This window comes from Cetorhinus maximus, chromosome 2 (assembly GCF_964194155.1).
Source record: "Cetorhinus maximus chromosome 2, sCetMax3.hap1.1, whole genome shotgun sequence".
NCBI lineage: Eukaryota > Metazoa > Chordata > Chondrichthyes > Lamniformes > Cetorhinidae > Cetorhinus > Cetorhinus maximus.
In genome coordinates, this window is record NC_135880.1 from 144,445,067 (window position 1) to 144,464,040 (window position 18,974).

Consider the following 18,974-nt stretch of genomic DNA (forward strand, 5'->3'; position numbering starts at 1 on the left):
GAGATTGAGGGGTGACATGATTGAGGTGTATAAACTTATGAGGGGCATAGATAGGGTTGACAGAAAGGAACTTTTCCCCTTGGCAGAGGGATCAATAACCAGGTGGCATAGATTTAAGGCAGGAGGTCTACAGGTGATGTGATAAGCAACTTTTGCACACAGAGGGTGGTGGGAATCTGGAACTCACTGCCTGACAGGGTGGTGGACACAGAAACCCTCCTAACATGTAATAAGTATTTGGATGTGCAGTTGCAATGCCATGGCATCCAAGGCCATGGTCATAGTGCTGGGAAATGGGATTAAAATAATTAGGTACGTGTTTGACCTGCGCATCTTCGATGGGCCGAAAGGCCTTTTTCTGTGCTGCACACCTCTGACTCCATCACTCTGTGACCGAGCAATGTTGCAACAATAACAAATTAAACAATCATCAGTGCTATAGATGGTGGGGAGACAGAGCGGATCTCACTGTTGGCCTCAAATGCCTGGCCATTCCACCCCAGCCTCACCGACACCAGTTGACCTGGGTGCATGCCGTCTCTCAAGCTCCAGGGCCTCCTATACGAATCTGCTTAACATGAGGAGGTGAGCCTGGCCACCTCCAGTCCTCACACACTCTGAGACATTATGGCCATTCATTGCGGCAAATTGCACATGGACTCTGCACACGCACACCACACCCCAACCACAGTGGGCCATATCAGGCCTCCAGTGCCTCCTCTCCCCACTACTGCTGATCACTCATGCAAAGGTAGTACGCCTGCTCCCAACGCCCCCCCCAATGGCCACCTTGGACATATGCTGCGTACATCACTTTAGGAACCACACGGTATTTGCTCCCATAGCAAGGAGGCTACGTGCAGCGTCGAGGGCAGCGGATGGTTCCTGGCCACGAGACTTTGAGGCTCCCCTTCTGCAATCTCATCACCGTGAATAGGACATGTGTTGGAGTTCTGAGTATGTGCCTAGCTGCATCTCTTGCAGGTTGCCCCCAGACTAGTCACGTGTGACTAAGAGCAACACATGGTGCGGGAGGGAACCCATCTCCTCAGGCTGATGTAAGCATGGTCACCATCTGCTTGCCCACCCAGCATAGGAAAAATGCCCTACATGATTCAATGCAGTCACGACAGTAAGACTTGGAGGGAGGGGGGCCTCAAAGGCTAAGGCTACCTGCTGGGTTAAATGCCCAATGCCAACATGGTACTCACCCTTCCAGAGCGCAACAAATCGTTGAAGCGCTTATGGCACTGGATCCAGATGCGCCGCACCACGTCACGGGAGCTCACCACCTCCGCCACCTCCTCCCAGGCAAGTTTGGTCATGTGGGGGGGCCTCCTCCTCCTATCCTGGGGGATCAACACCTCCCGCCATGCTGCCACCTTCTCAAGGAGGGCAGCAAGGCATTCATCTGAAAAGCAAGGGTCACATTGGCCCCCTGTTGGCCTACCCTGCAGCCTGCCCTGCTCCTGTGGCAGACCCTGCAGCCTGCCCTGCTCCTGTGGCAGACCCTGCAGCCTGCCCTGCTCCTGTGGCAGACCCTGCAGCCTGCCCTGCTCCTGTGGCAGACCCTGCAGCCTGCCCTGCTCCTGTGGCAGACCCTGCAGCCTGCCCTGCTCCTGTGGCAGACCCTGCAGCCTGGCCTGCTCCTCTGCCCTTATCTCTAGACTGGCCTGCTCAGCCAACCCCCTGTGGTGTGACCTCGAATTGGCCATTGTTAGCAGCCTACAGGAGGCTGCCAGGACTTCTTTTAAACAGACTGCCAGGTCGCCATTGGACCTGGTGGTCTGTGCACGCCCGCCACTGTCCGCCCACTCCCGCTATCCACGGGAGTTGGCAAGGCCCGCCCACGTAGAATGGTGGTGCGGACCCAATCATGGGTGCTGATTGGGTCCGCGCCCGCCCATGCCCGCTCCAGCTGCGCCTGCCTGACAGGCAGAAAATTCTGCCCCAGGAGTATTGTCAAGGGTTAACAATGTTTTTAATGCAAGATTGTTTTTACTGCAATAATCCCTAACACTTGGCACAAAATGATGATTAAACTAATCCTCAAAAATGTTCCTATTGACCCACACCTTACAATTGGATTTCCATATCACTGGCTTTGGAATATCCCTCGAAAACCCTGGGGTTTTCTGAATATTACTCAAGCAAAGATTTAATTTTAAAGTCACCTGCAGCATTGGCTCTGCGCAGAAGAGTGAGCCTATCTTTAGCAGCTTTGTCCCCTGGCATGGATTTCTCCTCTTTGACAATGTAGCTTCTTGACTGCAATTTTTTCCAAAAGAGCCCAGTTTCGTCAATGTTAAAACTTGCCGAGCACAATCCCCACCCCCATCAATGATTTCACCCGATGTTTCAGGAAAAGCACAAGCTGCCTCCTCATCAGCATTGGCAGCTTCACCTGAGACCCTGGTGTGAAGCAAATTGACTCTGACTTTAAAACGCATAAACCACCCGCTACTTGCATTAAAAGACTCAGCGTTAGAACTCTTCCCCTGTTGTTTCTTTAGATCATCATAAAGACTTGTAGCCTTTTCCTGAATTATGCCTAAACTCACAGCATTGATTTTGGTCCTCCAGCCAAACGATTAACAGTTTCTCAAACTGAGCAATAAGTCCAACACGCTGCTCATAGTTATCACAGTTGATTGCACAGAAGCCGAGCCCTTGTTCCTGAATTCTTAGCTTGTCTTTCAAAATGGTCATGACAGTCATTTGGGGATATCCAAAGCTCTACTGATTTCAGTGTGCATCTCTTTTTCAGACCTCTTAATTATATCCATTTTTGTTTCTGTTGTAATTGTTCTACTTTCCTTAGAAGAAGAAACATCGCTTGCATAAGACTTATGTCTTTCTGCCATTATTATGACAAAGAAATGCTAGGTTTTAAGAAAAAGTTTGGAAACACAGAGATTCACTAAGTAAAAATGGAACAGCAACTGAGCGTCTTGAGTCAGGGAGATGGGCAGCGCAGAACGTCAATGCATACGTATGAATGCTTGAACTTGTTCGCTGACGTGGTGTTGTGAAGTTAAAACCGATGCAGGAATGTCAAAATGGTGTCAATTTATAAATGTCGTAAGTGCCGTTCGTCATAACTCGAACGTCATAAAGTCAAGGACTGCCTGTATGACAGATTTGGCAAGATTACAAACAAACAGGTTTAATCTCAGACTGTTGCCAGGGAGAGGGATGGAGTTGGTAGCTAGGGAACAGAGTTTGGATTGGGGAACAAAAGCAATGGCTTCAGTCTAATATTTAACTGGAGGAAATTTCTGCTCATCCGGTGTTGGATGTTAGATAAGTGATGATTTAGCAAGAGTGGGAGAGTCAAGAGAAGCGGTGGTGAGGTAGAGCAGAGTGTTGTCAGCGTACATGTGAAAACTAACACTGTGCCTGCGGATGACATTGCTGAGGGACAGCATCTAGGTAAAAAATAGGTGGGGCCAATGGGGGCCACCAGAAGTAGCAATGTAGGAGCAGAAAGAGAAGCCATTTCAAGTGATATTCTGGCCATAATTAGGTAGATAAGAATGGGACCCATCCAGCTCAATGACACTGGAGGGAAATTGGAGGAGGATGATGTGGTCAACCATGAAAAAGATTGCATACAGGTCAAGAAGGATAAGGAGGGATTGCTTAACTTTCTGTCATGAGTGACCTCCCTTATACAATAGTGGAAGACAAACTGCGAGATGTTGCAAAGCGATGAATTAATATGATGTCTGGTACAATTCATCTCACAAGTGAGCATGTACACCATGGACATGATTTTGGGGAACAAAGGGTATAAAATGGGTAATAATTAGCCCAATTCCTCCCCTGTGGTTTCCCAGGATCCAGTTTTATGGCCATAATTATTCACCATACTGTATTTCTTAGCTGCTTAGATGATAGGAGAAAAAGTCACATATCCAAATTTGCCAATTACTCAAAGACAGGCAGCATTTTGCAATGAAGATTGTGACAATTATGAGGTTTATAAGATTATTATATTTTGGGACTGTGTCTTTAATTTAGGGTAAAATGAAGGGGTCTCCGACCTGTTCTGAAATCTGCCTGACAGCAAGCCTGGGTAGGTTTGTTAGAGATTAAGAAGCGGGGTGGGGGTGGGCGGGGAGTGCTTGGATTGTTCTACTGGAAAGAAGCTACAAAGTGTTTATGCTTAAAGACAATGATGGCAGCCTGCGTACTCACAGTAGATAGACTGTGTGATTCCAACATCCCAGAAATGTGTTGAGAATGTCAGGTTGTAAACAGTTGTGCTTTAAACTATCCATTTAGTTCCAAGATAAAAGGGAGTTGGGCTCTCAAGGATAGCTAATCAGCATCTCTACTTTGATACAAGGCCCATGTGATTCACGTTGCCATGGTGATGGGTTCTGAGATGGGAAGGATACGGAGAAAGCCATTGCAATATCAGGTTACAGGCTTTCCTAAAATATAACTGAATATCGCACCCAAGTTAGTCTGCTGCAGTCCAGGAAAGAGAGTAGCTAGAGGCCAAAAATCTCTATGGTTCACCAAGCCAGAGTGCAGGTGGAAGTTTGCACTTGGATTGAAAAGACCAAATTCATAAGGAGTTAAAATGAAGCTGGAAAATTCATCTGGCTTGCACTAGTGGGTGGATCTCCCATGATGCTCCCACTATGAAGGGCAGTTTTGGAGTTAGAAGTTATCAATCTGAGAAAGGAAAAGAACAAATAAACAGAAGGAATCATTTTGGACTTAAATTGGGAGAATTTAATGTCTATTTAAAGGACAGTGTAACATATACCTGTGAAGTGTGTTTTCTCCATTGGGCTAAAAATAAGAAAGGGGTATTCTGTTCTGTGGTTTGCAGTATAAATTACTAACAAAGGTAGTGTTTAGTCATTAATTATTTTAGTCATTTGTTACAGTAAACGTTTTAAAATGTGAAATCTTGTGGAGTACGGGCGAAAATATTAAATCTAAGTTAGGGTTACTGTGCATGTATGTGAATGCACGGAGCGTGGTAAATAAGATTGGTGAGTTACAGGCACAGATTGCCATGTTGAAATATGATGTTGTGGCTATAACAAAAACCTGGCTCAAAGAAAGGCAGGGCTGTGTATTAAGTATTCCTGGATACAAGGTGCTCAGGAAAGATTGGAAAGGAAGGAAAGGGGGCGGGGTGACAGTTTTGATTAAGGAGAAAGAGGATATCCCAGAGGGGTCAAGGACAGAATCTATTTGGCAAGAGCTAAGAAACAAAAAAGATGTACGGTGTGGTCTATGGGTCACCAACTGGTGGGAAAGATGTACAGGAACAAATTTTAAGGACATCACAGAGGGGTGTAACAATTATAGAATAGCTGTAATATGAGACTCTAATTATCCGAATATAGACTGGGACAGTGGTAGTGTAAAGAGCAGGGAGGGGCAAGAGTTCCTAGAGTGTGTTCAGGAAAATTCTCTACAGCAGTATGCTTCCAGTCCATTGAGAAAGGAGGCACTGCTGTATCTGGTTCTTGGGAATGAGGTAGGCCAAGTGGACTAAATGTCAGTAGGGGAACACTTAGGGGACAGTGATCATTGTATCATAAGGTTTAGGTTGGTTATGGAAAAGGACAAGAAACAATCCAGAGGAAGAATAATTAACTGGGAGAAAGCCATCTTCAATGAGGTGAGAATGGATCTAGCCCAGGTAAATTGGAATCAAAATTGGCAGGCAAAACAGCATCTAAACAAGGGGTTGCCTTTAGAGGAGAGATAGTTCAGGCTCAGACAGGAATATTCCCACGAAGTGGAAAGGCAGGTTGAATAAATCCAGAGCTCGCTGGATGACAGAAGAGATAGAGATTAAGATGAACAGGAAAAAGTATGCTTATGACAGATGTCAGGTGGACAATACAGCAAAGAACCAGGCTGAATATAGAAGGCTGAGGGAGGAAATGAAAAAGCAAACAAGAGAAGAATAGAGAGAGTATTAAAAGAGTCTAGCAGCTAACATAAAAGGGAATCTCTTTAAAACTCTTCGATAGGCATATAAATAGTAAAAAGACAAAAAGGGGATTTATTGGAGGCATGGCTGAGGTATTAAATGAAGAGACACTATTAAATACAGGGTACACTGGGAATAAAGGAAATGCACAGCCTGAAAGTGTGGCAGAGGCAGATATAATCAAGGCATTCCGATTATTATCTGAAAAGGAAGAATGTGCAGAGCTACAGGGAGAAAACGGGAGAGAAAGTGGCACCAGAAAATTGTTCCTATGGAAAGCCAGTACAGACACAATTAGTTGAATGGCCTCCTTCATGCTGTAAGAATTCTGTGATTCTGGATAAAGTTTGGCCTTGAGATCTTCAAAATATTGTCATGGGCTCTTTCACTTCACTGGAGAGAGCAGGCAGGAACATGATTTAACATTTCATCTGAAAGATGGCACCTCTGACAGTCCTGCACTGGAGTTTCTGAATGGAATTTAGAACACACAATCTTCCAGCTCAGACTCCAAGGCTGCCACCTGGAGTTTAAAATTATTTTAATTGCTGCATACAGTAATAAGGTTCAGGTTGAAACAATTATGTAGAAACATCTGTTTCATTGAAGGTGAATAAAGGCAAAAATGCTGAGTACCTTGGCTAAAGCTGCTTGGAAGTCTAAGTAGACATAGGGCAGAATTTTCCATGCCCGCTGGCATTAGGCATCATGGCAGGCATGAGTGGACAATATGGCAGGACGGCCAAAAATCAGCTTCACGCCGTCATTTGCAATTGTCCGCTCCACCAGTCAACGGCGGGCTGCGTTTCCTGCCACTGCATATTGTGAACTTCTTTGTAATACATCTGCATATCATTTTAAGCCCAGCTCGCCAGAATTATCCCCCCACGCTATATCATCTGAGCACAAGGTCACGCCAACAGTTTCACAACTGTACATAAGCGATGTGCACTTGGTGAGCTGCATTTCGCTCGGGACTTCGAGACTTGTTTGCCCACCTTGCTTTGGGTAAAACTCATAGCCATCAGCCCACACTTCGCAGGCAACGCAACAACACTTTTAGCGGGGCTCATGGGCAGGTTTCTACTTATGAGACCAGCCATAAGGCAGGGATGGCTTTTCAATGGCTGCAGGGCTATGGCTTGCTTGGGGGAGGAAGAGAATTGGCCTCAGGCAATGTTCTCTGCTGTATTGTCCACCTGACATCTGTCATAAGCACACTCTATCTCTACTGTCATCCAGCAAGGGGAGAGGCTGCAGGGCTAGGTCATTACTGGGGAAAGGGGTTATCCCAGGGTGTTGGGGGGGACACATGTTGATCTGTGCAAGTGGTCTCAAGAGGGCAAGGGCTGAGGATGCAGTCTCCAGAGGAGATTTGGCCAGATGGAGATGTGAGGATGTGTGTTGAGAGAGTGAGTGGTGATGTCCCTTGAGCTGGCAATGAATGAGATGCCAGTGAATTTGTGATGGACTTGTGAGTGTGAGAGTTTAGAGTGATGAGATGATTGCCCTACCCCGGCAGCACGGATGAGATCATTCGTCCTCATTGGATGAATGGATGGCCGACCTCTTCTGTGCAGCATTTGCATTGACCACCTCTGCCATCACCTCCCAAGCCGGAGTGGTGACACTGATGGACTTCCTGCTGCCAGAGCAGGGGTAGAGGACATCGCAGTGGGCTCCAACGGTATCCAGAAGGCGTTCCAGTGATGTGTCACCGAATCGGGGGGGCTGCAGTCGTTTTGCCTCTCGAGGCCATATCTTCTGTGCTGCAGTCCTGGGCTGGAAGCACTGAGAGGTTTGCGTGCAGCTGTACTTTAAATATGGCACCCGGCATTAGGAAGCTGGGGTGGGCTAATCAGAGGCTGCCCGCCAGCAAAATGGCGTGTTTCCCAGGAATGCAGGGAACAAAATGAGTTTCCTTCCCATCTATGGGAATGTTTCAGAGTACAGTGAGCTATTAAATTTGTGTGTAAGAGACAACGTGTCACCTTTCAAGAGGGAAGACATGCAAATAATCATTTAATATTTCCGCCATACCCTGGTCCATGAGCATGCTTCAATGGCCCAATGCAGTTTGACAGTCCTCTATGAACAGAAGAACGTGAGTCAGCCATTTAACACCTCAAGCCTGCTCCACCATACACTGAGACCATGACTGATAGCAGCACAACAGAGAAAGATGACCTAAGTTCAGGAAACCAGGAAGTGAAAATGGTCTGGGTAGAGATGAGAAATAGTAAAGGCAAGAAGTCACTTGTGGGAGTCGTGTATAGGCCTCCTAATAGTAACCACAGGGTAGGGCAGAGCATAAAGGAAGAAATAAAGTGAGCTTGTCAGAAAGGCATAGTGATAATCATGGGAGATTTTAATCTACCTATAGACTGGAAAAGTCAGATCGGCAAAGGCAGCCTAGATGAGGAGTTCTTAGAATGTTTCTGGGATAGTTTCTTAGAACAGTATGTTCTGGAGCCAACCAGAGAGTAGGCTACACTAGACCTGGTGTTGTACAATGAGATGAGATTAATTAATGATCTCATAGTGACGGCGCCCCTAGGAAGCAGCGACCATAATATGATTGAATTTTATATTCAGTTCGAGGGAGAGAGGAGTTGGTCCCAGACAATGTGCAAAACTTTTACCTCAGCGGGCGAGCGCGCACCCGGCCCGCTCGAGCGTAAAATGAGTGCGTTGACGTAGGGCGATATTTCGGTTGGCGGTCGTGAGCCAGAGTCAGCAGTGCGCCTGCCGACAATTTAAAGGCCTATTAAGGCCATTAACAAGGTATTTGAAGTAAATTTTTTGCAGCCCGTCCAACCTTATAGCTTTTCTTTTAATTCATTCATGGGAGGGGAGCTTCGCTGGCTGGGCCAACATTTATCGCCCATCCCTAGTTGCCCTTGAGAAGGTGATGGTGAGCTGCCTTCTTGAACCGCTGCAGTCCATGTGCTGTAGGTACACCCACAGTGCTGTTAGGAAGGGAGCTCCAGAATTTTGACCCAGCAACAGTGAAGGAATGGCGATATATTTCCAAGTCAGGATGTGAGTGACTTGGAGGGGAACTTCCATGTGTTTACTGCCCTTGTCTTTCTAAATGGTAGTGGTCATGGGTTTGGAAAGTACTAGCGAAGGAGCCTTGGTGAATTCCTGCAGTGCATCGTGTAAATGGTACACACTGCTGCTACTGTGTGTCAGTGGTGGAGGGAGTGAATGTTTGTGGATTTGGTGCCAATCAAGTGGGCTGCTTTGTCCTGGACGGTGTCAAGCTTCTTGAGTGTTGTGGGAGCTGTACTCATCCAGGCAAATGGGGAGTATTCCATCACACTTCTGACTTGTGCCTTGTAGATGGTGGACAGGCTTTGGGGAGTCAGGAGGTGGGTTACTCATCGCACGATTCCTGGTCTCTGACCTGCTCTTGTAGCCATAGTATTTATATGGCTAGTCCAGTTCAGTTTCTGGTCAATGGTAACCCCCAGGATGTTGATAGTGGGGATTCAGTGATGGTAATGCCATTGAACATCAAGGGGTGATGGTTGGATTCTCTCTTGTTGGAGATGGTCATTGCCTGACGCTTGTGTGGCGTGAATGTTACTTGACACTTGTCAGCCCAAGTCTGGATATTGTCTAGATCTTGCTGCATTTGGACATGGACTGCTTCAGTATCTGAGGAGTTGTGAATGGTGCTGAACATCATGCAATCATCAACAAACATCCCCATTTCTGACCTTATGATGGAAGGAAGGTCAGTGATGAAGCAGCTGAAGATGACTTGGCCAAGGACACTACCCTGAGGAACTCCTGTGGCGATGTCCAGGAGCTGAGATGAATGACCTCCAACAACCACAACCATCTTCATTTGTGTTAGTTTTCCCCCTGATTCCCATTGACTCCAGTTTTGCTAGGGCTCCTAAATGACACACACTGTCAAATGCTGCCCTGATGTCAAGGGCAGTCACCCTCACCTCACCTCGGGAGTTCAGCTCTTTTGTCCACGTTTGAACCAAGGCTGTGATGAGGTCAGGAGCTGAGTGGCCCTCGACGGAACCCAAACTGGACGTCAGTGAGCAGGTTATTGCTAAGCAAGTGGCACTTGATAGCACTGTTGACGACCCCTTCCGTCACTTTACTAATGATGGAGAGTAGACTGATGGGGCAGTGATTGGCTGGTTTGGATTTGTCCTGCTTTTTGTGTACAGGACATGCCTGGGCAATTTTCCACATTGCCAGGTAGATACCAGTGTTGTAGCTGTACTAGAACAGCTTGGCTAGGGGCATGGCAAGTTCTGGAGCACAAATCTTTGGTACTATTGGCAGAATGCTGTCAGGGCCCACAGCCTTTGCAGTATCCAGTGTCTTCAGCCGTTTCTTGATATCACGCAGAGTGAATCGAATTGGCTGAAGACTGGCACCTGTGATGCTGGGGGCCTCCAGAGAAGGCTGAGATGGATCATCCACTCGGCACTTCTGGCTGGAGATTGTAGCAAATACTTCAGCCTTATCTTTTGCACTGATGTGCTGGGCTAGTGAGATAGTTGATGCAATGGTTTTAATTTTCCAAAACTCCCTAGATTCAGGAAAGGTCCCATTAGATTGGAAGATAGTAAATGTAACTCCTCACACACTTTCTCTCTCTCTCATTCGCGCGCTCTCTCTCTCTCGCGCGCTCTCTCTCTCTCTCGCGCGCTCTCTCTCGCGCGCTCTCTCTCTCTCGCGCGCTCTCTCTCTCGCGCTCTCTCTCTCGCGCACTCTCTCTCTCGCGCACTCTCTCTCGCGCGAGCTCTCTCTCTCACACGCTCACTCTCTCGCGCGCTCTTGCTCTCTCTCTCTCTCACGCGCTCGCGCTCTCTCTCTCGCGCTCGCGCTCTCTCTCTCTCACGCTCTCTCTCGCGCTCGCGCGCTCTCTCTCGCACTTGCGCTCTCTCTCTCGCGCTCTCTCTCTCGCGCTCGCTCTCTCTCGCACGCGCTCTCGCGCTCTCTCTCTCTCGCGCGCTCTCGCGCTCTCTCTCTCTCGCACGCTCTCTCTCTCTCTCACGCGCTCTCGCTCTCTCTATCTCTCGCGCGCTCTCGCCCTCGCGTTATCTCTCTCTCGCACTCGCGCTCTCTCTCGCGCTCGCGCAGTCTCTCTCGCGCGCTCGCGCTCTCCCTCTTGCGCGCTCATGCTCTCTCTCTCGCACTCGCGCTTTCTCTCTCGCGCGCGCTCGTGCTCTCTCTCTCTCTCTCGTGTGCTCGCGCTCTCTCTCTCTCGCGCGCGCTCGCGCTCTCTCTCTCTCGTGCGCGCTCGCGCTCTCTCTCGCGCACGCGCTCGCGCTCTCTCTCTCTCGCGCTCTCTCTCTCTCGCGCGCGCACTCGCGCTCTCTCCATCGCGTGCTCGCGCTCTCTCTCTCCCTCGCGCGCGCTCTCTCTCTCCCTCGCATGCTCCCTCTCTCTCTCTCCCTCGCGTGCTCCCTCTCTCTCTCTCCCGCGCGCTTTCTCTCTCTCCCGCGCGCTCTCTCTATTTCTTCCACGCGTGTTCTCTCTCCCGCGCGCGGTTTCTCTCCCGCGCTCGCTCTCTCTCTCCCGCGCGCTCTCTCTCTCCCGCACATTCTCTCTCTCCCCCGCGCGCTCTCTCTCCCGCGTGCGCGCTCTCTCTCTCTCTCCCGCGCACGCTCTCTCTCCCGCGCGCGCGCTCTCTCTCTCCCGCGTGCACGCTCTCTCTCACCCTCGTGCACGTTCTCTCTCTCTCCCCCCCACGTGCGATCTCTCTCTCTCCCCGCGTGCGCTCTCTCTCTCTCCCGAGCACGCGCGCTCTCTCTCTTTCTCTCCCGCGTGCGCGCGCTCTCTCTCTCTCCCGCGCGCGCGCGCTCTCTCCCATGCGCATGCTCTCTCTCTCTCGCGCACGCACATCTCTCTCTCTCCCGCACGCGCGCACGAACTCTCTCTCTCTCCCGCACGCGCACTCTCTCTCTCCCGCGCGCGCTCGCGCTCTATCTCTCTCGCTCGCGCTCGCTCTCGCTCGCGCTCTCTCTCTCTCGCGCGCGCGCTCGCACTCTCTCTCTTTCACGCGCTCACGCTCTCTCTCTTTCGCGCGCTCGCGCTCTCTCTTTCGCGCGCTCGCGCTCTCTCACACGCTCGCGCTCTCTCTCCCGCCCTCTCTCTCTCCCGCGCGCACTCTCTCTCTCCCCCGCGCGCTCTCTCTCCCTCTCCCGCGCGCTCTCTCTCTCTTCCGCGCACGCGCGCGCTCTCTCCCGCCCGCGCTCTCTCTCCTGCGCGCGCGCTCTCTCTCTCTCTACCCGCGCGCTCTCTCTCCCCCACGCGCGCTCTCTCTCTCTCTCTCCCCCGCGCCCGCTCTCTCCCGCGCGCGCACTCTCTCTCTACCCACGCGCGCTCTCTCTCTCCCCCGCGCGCGCTCTCTCTCTCTCCCCCACGCGCGCTCTCTCTCTCTCTCCCGCGCGCGCGCTCTCTCTCTCCCCCGCACGCGCTCTCTCTCCCCCGCGTGCGCTCTCTCTCCCCCGCGTGCGCTCTCTCCCGAGCGCGCGCACTCTCTCTCTTTCTCTCCCGTGCGCTCTCTCTCCCGCGCGCGCGCTCTCTCTTTCTCTCCCGCGCGCTCTCTCTCTCCCCCACGCGTGCGCTCTCTCTCCCGAGCGCGCGCGCTCTCTCTCTTTCTCTCCCGTGCGCTCTCTCTCTCTCTCGCGCGCTCTCTCTCTCTCACACGCACGCCCTTACTCTCTCATGCGCGCCCTCTCTCTCACGCGTGCCCTCTCTCTCACGCACGCCCTCTCTCTCTCTCGCGCGCGCTCTCTCTCTCTCTCGCGCACGCCCTTACTCTCTCACGCGCGCCCTCTCTCTCTCACGCCCTCTCTCTCTCACACGTGCGCCCTCTCTCTCTCACACACGCGCGCCCTCTCTCTCTCATGCGCGCCCTCTCTCTCTCACGCGCGCCCTCTCTCTCACGCACACCCTCTCTCTCACGCACGCCCTCTCTCTCTCACGCGTGCCCTCTCTCTCTCACGCGCGCCCTCTCTCTCTCACGCGCGCCCTCTCTCTCACACGCCGCTCTCTCTCTCACACGCGCGCCCTCTCTCTCACACGCGCGCCCTCTTTCTCACACGCGCGCCCTCTCTCTCTCACACGCGCGCCCTCTCTCTCTCACACGCGCGCGCTCTCTCTCACACGCGCCCTGTCTCTCTCACACGCGCCCTCTCACACACGCGCCCTCTCTTTCACACACACGCCCTCTCTCTCACACACACGCCCTCTCACACACACGCCCTCTCTCTCACACACACGCCCTCTCTCTCACACACACGCCCTCTCTCTCACACACACTCAGAGCTTTGAGATGCAGAGGGATCTTGGTGTCTTAGTGCATGAATCACAAAAGGCTAGTATGCAGGTACAGCAAGAAATTAGGAAAGCTTAGAGAATGTTATCATTTATTGCATGGGGAATTGAACACAAAAGTAGGGAAGTTATATTTCAGTTATACAGAGCACTAGTGAGACCACATCTAGAGTACTGTGTACAGTATTAGTCACCTTATTTAAGGATGTAAATGCACTGGAAGCAGTTCAAAGAATGCTTACCAGACTAATACCTGGAATAGGTGGGTTGTCTTATTACGAAAGGTTGGACAGGTTAGGCTTGTATCTGCTGGGGTTTAGATGAGTAAGAGGTGACTTGATTGAAACATTTAAGATCCTGAGGGGTCTTGACGGGGTGGATGTGGAGAGGATGTTTCCTCTTGTGGGAGAATCTGGAACTAGAGGTCACTGTTTAAAAATAAGGGGTCGCCCATTTAAAACAGAGATGAGGCGAAATGTTGTCTCTCAGTGGGTTGTGAGTCTTTGGAAGGCTCTTCCTGAAAAGGCAGTGGAGTCTTTGAATATTTTTAAAACAGAGGTGGATAGATTCTTGGTAAGCAAGGGGGTGATAGGTTATCGGGGGTAGGCAGGATGCAGATTTGAGGTTACCATCAGATCAGCCATGATCTTATTAAATGGTGGAGCAGGCTCAAGGGGCTCATTGTTCGTAGACCTCAATGGCCCAATGTCCTCAATGCTCCTTGTTCATAGACCTAACTCCATAGGTTTGCCTTTGCCCCATATCCGCTAACAAAAATCTTTAAATTTCAGGTTTAAAATTAAAAATTGAAGTTGCACCAAATGCCATTTGTGGTAGAAAGTTCCAAATTTCTACCACCCTTTATGTGTAGAAGTGTTTCCTAGCTTTACTCCTGAAAGGTCTGGTTTTAATTTTTTGACTATGCTTCTAAATCCTAGACTCTTCAACTAGTAGAAATAGCTTCTATCTACCCCATCAGTTCCCCTTCATAATATTAAATGCTTGAGGCCTTTAGCAATCAGTGGACACCACAGGGACTGGCAGTTGTGGGCTGGAAATGGAGCTATTCCTTTCGCCTTTTGCCACGGACATTCTTCGCATGGTCACGGATCCTGCAGACCTATGGAATAGGTGTGAATATCAGCAGGTTTACACTGCAGTGTCTTCTGCCGGGATCAACTGGGAAAAATTTTCTGACCTCCCAGCTGAAGGACCTCAGGCATTTTGCCTGAGGCACTGCTCACTTGCTCTACTTGAGAATCTACCATAGTCCTGCCAAGACAGCCTGGCCAGCAAACTGGCAAGGTCACTGCTCACCTAGGGCGCTGGACAGGACTGCTGTCATTGCTGTCCTACAGGTGTCGGACGCTGGCCAAAACCCAACTGGTGGCCACTTTGATCCCTCCCCAAGTTTGTTGACAAGATACAGAAGGGTGCACTGGGCCTCTGCCATAGTGTTGAGTCTCCTGCTTAGGGAGGGTGGTTGGCGCTGTTGTGCCTTCACAATTTTCCGCTTTCAGACCGTCCAGTAATACCTGTATGCCAAGCCTCCTCCTAGATGGTGTATTACTTCCACCAGCTGCCAGCCTCAATTATGACATAAAGCTCCTGTTTTTAAACCTGGGGGTTCTCTTATCAGAATCCATAATATGGCCACCTCCAGCCTGAGTTCTCCCTCGCCTAGAGTGATGGCTATCATCCAGAAGTAACTGCTCAGAAATCCACACTTCCATCCGGATTCATGTGGTTGGTGGAGGAGAGGGCACGGGTCGCCGAGGTGACCTGAGTCAGGAATGCCCTGAATGGTGGAGGAGCAAACTGGCTGTCGCCGCATGAGTTGGCATACACACAACCTTAGGTGTCAACTGGCTTATGGTCAATGTCATTGAGATGCTTAAGGCAACACCCTCCATGCCAAATTCAAGATGCAAGAAGGGAAGTCTCCCACATAGAGACCCCTCCACTGGGGTTTAAATTTTGTTTTGTTACAGTGAATTGGTGGTGCCCCTTCCAGAAGTGGGCTCTTATTATTTCTGCTAATTGACCAAAACATTTGAGTGGTCAATATAAAAGAGGTAGAAAATTGTTTAAGCAGTATTCCAGTGCCCGTGGGTCTGTAATAATGACCAATAATTAGTCGCAGCCCATGAGCTTTGTCCATTTGAATCCAAATAGCTTCAACTGGGCTGAATGAGACAAAATCAAGTATTTCTATTTTGCACTGATAAGAATAGCAACTGCACCTATTCTATTCTTCTTGAATCCTTTTTAAGTGAATTTCTGTCCCATCACTTTCATCTAGCCATATCTCAGAAATGCACAAACTATTTAATTTTTCCAACACAATATATAATTACAGTTTTAGCAATTTGGGGAGATGTTGGCTTAAAGGTGCTGTCAATGGACTAGTAATCCAGAGGCTCAGGCTAATGTCCTGGGGACCTGGGTTTAAATCCCAACACCACGACTGAATTTAAATTCAGTTAATAAAATCTGGACTTGAAGGCTGTGACTATCATTGACTGTTGTGAAAATTCATCTGCTTCATTAATGCCATTTAGGGAAGGAAATCTGCCATCCTAACCTGGTCTGGCCTACATGTGACTCCAGATTCGCAGCAATGTGATTGACTCTTAACTGCCCTCTGACATGGCCTAGCAAGCCACTCAGTTCGAGAAAAATTAGGAATGGGCAACAAATTCTGGCCTTGCCATCTAACACCCCTGTAATTACATCAAACACAAGAGGAGAAGAATTACCTAAAAACAACCCTTAAAAATAATATTCAACACAGACTTCATAATTTTAAAAAATATTTTGAATACAAATCTGAGTTTTCAAAATGCATTTCACTCCCTGAAGTGCCTGCCAAAGGGAATGGCTAAGTGATATGATACATACATGTTGCTTGAGGAGTTAACAGTTTAGCTACAAATTCAATGCAACCTCCTCATTCTTCTGGCTAGGTGGTAGCACTCTTGCTTCAGAGTCAGAAGGTTGTGGGTTCAAGTCTCACTCTAGAGATTTGAGCACAAAATCTGGACTGAAACTCTAGGGAGTTTGATGGAGTGCTGCATTTTCAGAGGTGTTGAGCAGGATTTTCACCCTCGAGTAAGGAAGCGTGAGTTGGGCCATTTCCCTACGTTACATTCCCAACTCCTGAAAATCAGCCCATTTACCTGGAATTTTTGTCCTCCAGAATCGCAGCGGGCTGGAAATGTGGCCATCCCGATGCAGGCCCGAGGTGGGAATAGAGGGAATGGATGCCAAAGTTGGAAGGTTAGAAGACCCACCTCCATTGACTGGGACTTTGGCCCAATTCTCTACATGAATTTTCGGCTCCCTAGTGCTCAGCTTTCTACCCCACTCTTCTACCATGCTTTCTCCATACCCCCACGCCGCCCACCCCCCCATGTATCCTCCATGCCCACTCACCTAATATCCACTATGCACAGAATGCATGAGACATATAACACTGGAAAGTTTTTGAAATGCTTAGGAAGTAAAAAAAAAATCAGCTATTCAAGGTCCAGAAACTCTCCTTGAAAAAGCACTCATCTCATGTGCTCACTAATCTGTCACAATATGCAGCCATTAAAAACCTCTTCAAAACATTTAATCGTAGTAACTCTTCATAAAACTGTCAATCAACCAAAGAACGTTGTCCCCTCCACAGCTGTGTCAATGACTCCTGCTGAATGAAGTCCATTAGTGAGGTTTGGAACTCAGCCATGCATTCATAATGGAATTACATTGCACAGCTAAAGAAACAAACTCTTTAGAGCTCTATACAAGTCTTTGAAGTTGCCTGACTAAAGGCTCAATAGAGTTTCAAACAAAAAAGCCAGGCATCTTTTTAGCTTTTTTCAGAGTCTCAACAGATCTCTGGACTTCAAATCAATGTAAAGCTCAAACCACAGTGTCCAGATTCCCAATATTATTGAATGCATAAGATGATTTTTATCTTTTGGATAAAGTACTCTAATGCATGTAAACCCTTACACAATGTGGTCAATTTAATGGTCACATCTTTTCAGAACAGAGCACTATGATCAATCATTGCATTAAAAACATACTTAAATCATCATACACCCCCATTACATTATGAAATTTGAAGTTGACAAGGCCTTTTAAGCTTACTTATCAAAAGATTACCAACTCCACAGCAGACTTCACCCAAGGTTCATGAATTGATTTACCTGGTGTGGTTCCCAGAGCCTTCACAAACCCACCCGCCTCAACGAAAATATAGATATCATGGAAAATTGCATTTACAGCAGGCATTTAAATAGCAAACATGATGTCACTTTACCCAAATGTCAGCTTGTTACCCCCATGTTTCCTGCCCCAGGGAAAATGGTATCTGTTGGGGATGGCCTGTTAAGTTTAATAATGCCTCCTGTTTGTGCCTTCTGATGTGGGTCCACTCAGCATCAGGGAGGGAAAATCTGGCTTGTTGTCTTTCACATGAGGTGTTAAACTGAGGGTGCATCTTCCTTCTTGATTGAGGACCCCACAGCACTATTTGAAGAGAAAGTTGGACATGGTGCCCACTGTCTTAGCCAATATTTCGCCCTCAACCAGCAAGGCTTAAGAAAAAGATTATCGAGTCATTATCAATCTGTAATTTGTGTTGTGCTGCTGCATTTGTTACATAACAACAGTGATCACTCTTCAAAGGTGCTGCAAAGTGTTGCACTGTTCTAGAGTTGTGACAATCATTATATAAATGAAAGTATTTCTCTGTGCCGATTCCCATTATCTCTTGCATATTATCAGCATTTCTGTCTTATTGACATTCTGACTAGAGTTTTCGCACCTGACAAGAAACCAGATTTAGAAACTGTTGCAGCTACTACCCCTCCATGTGGGGTAGATATGTAAGTTTTGTAAGTCTAGTTAAAATCTATTGTTTCAATCCAATTTTCACTGTCAACAGAAACGCCAGGAAGCCCCCCAATCCTTCACCCAAGTACCATTCTTCTTACCATTAGGTGTTGAGGCGGTGAATGATAGCAGGCTATTTCACCATGGAAGATATCACTGTTGAACTCAATCCTGCACTCACCCAATGTCCATATACATGTTCTTATCAGCAAAGGTTACTCAATTGCAGCCAGTCATGGGAACATGGACAGAGATCCCCCTCCCTACCCAAAAGGCACTCAAGCCAATTGTGACAACCCACTGCTCCAACAAACATATAATTAAAGGACCCTGACCTCTTATGGCTCATTTCCACACAACAGAGAATTTACCAACCAACCACCTGAGGCACAGTTGAAACTTATGTAACAAGTCATGTGGCCTAAATCTTTTTTAATGTCAGCCTTGACTCAGTAGAGGCAACTGTGCCTTTGAATGGTTGCAGTTTCAAGTCACACTCCAGCAATTTGGATATACTGTTTAGGCTGGCACTTCTGTGCAGTACTGAGTGCTGAGGTGCCATCTTTCAAATGAGACACTAAACTAGCACTTAAGCTGCCACCTCAGGTAGACAGAAACAGTCTCTTGCCAATGCAATATGGCCGCCAATACAATATGGCCACCAATACCCGTCTGCGCAAGTGCACTGGTCCACGCAAATGCAGAAATCCAATGATACCACCATGCACGTATACCATCCACCACCCCCTTCTTCTCCCTATCCCCTTCCTCCTCCCCTCCTCCTTACCTCCTTTCCGCT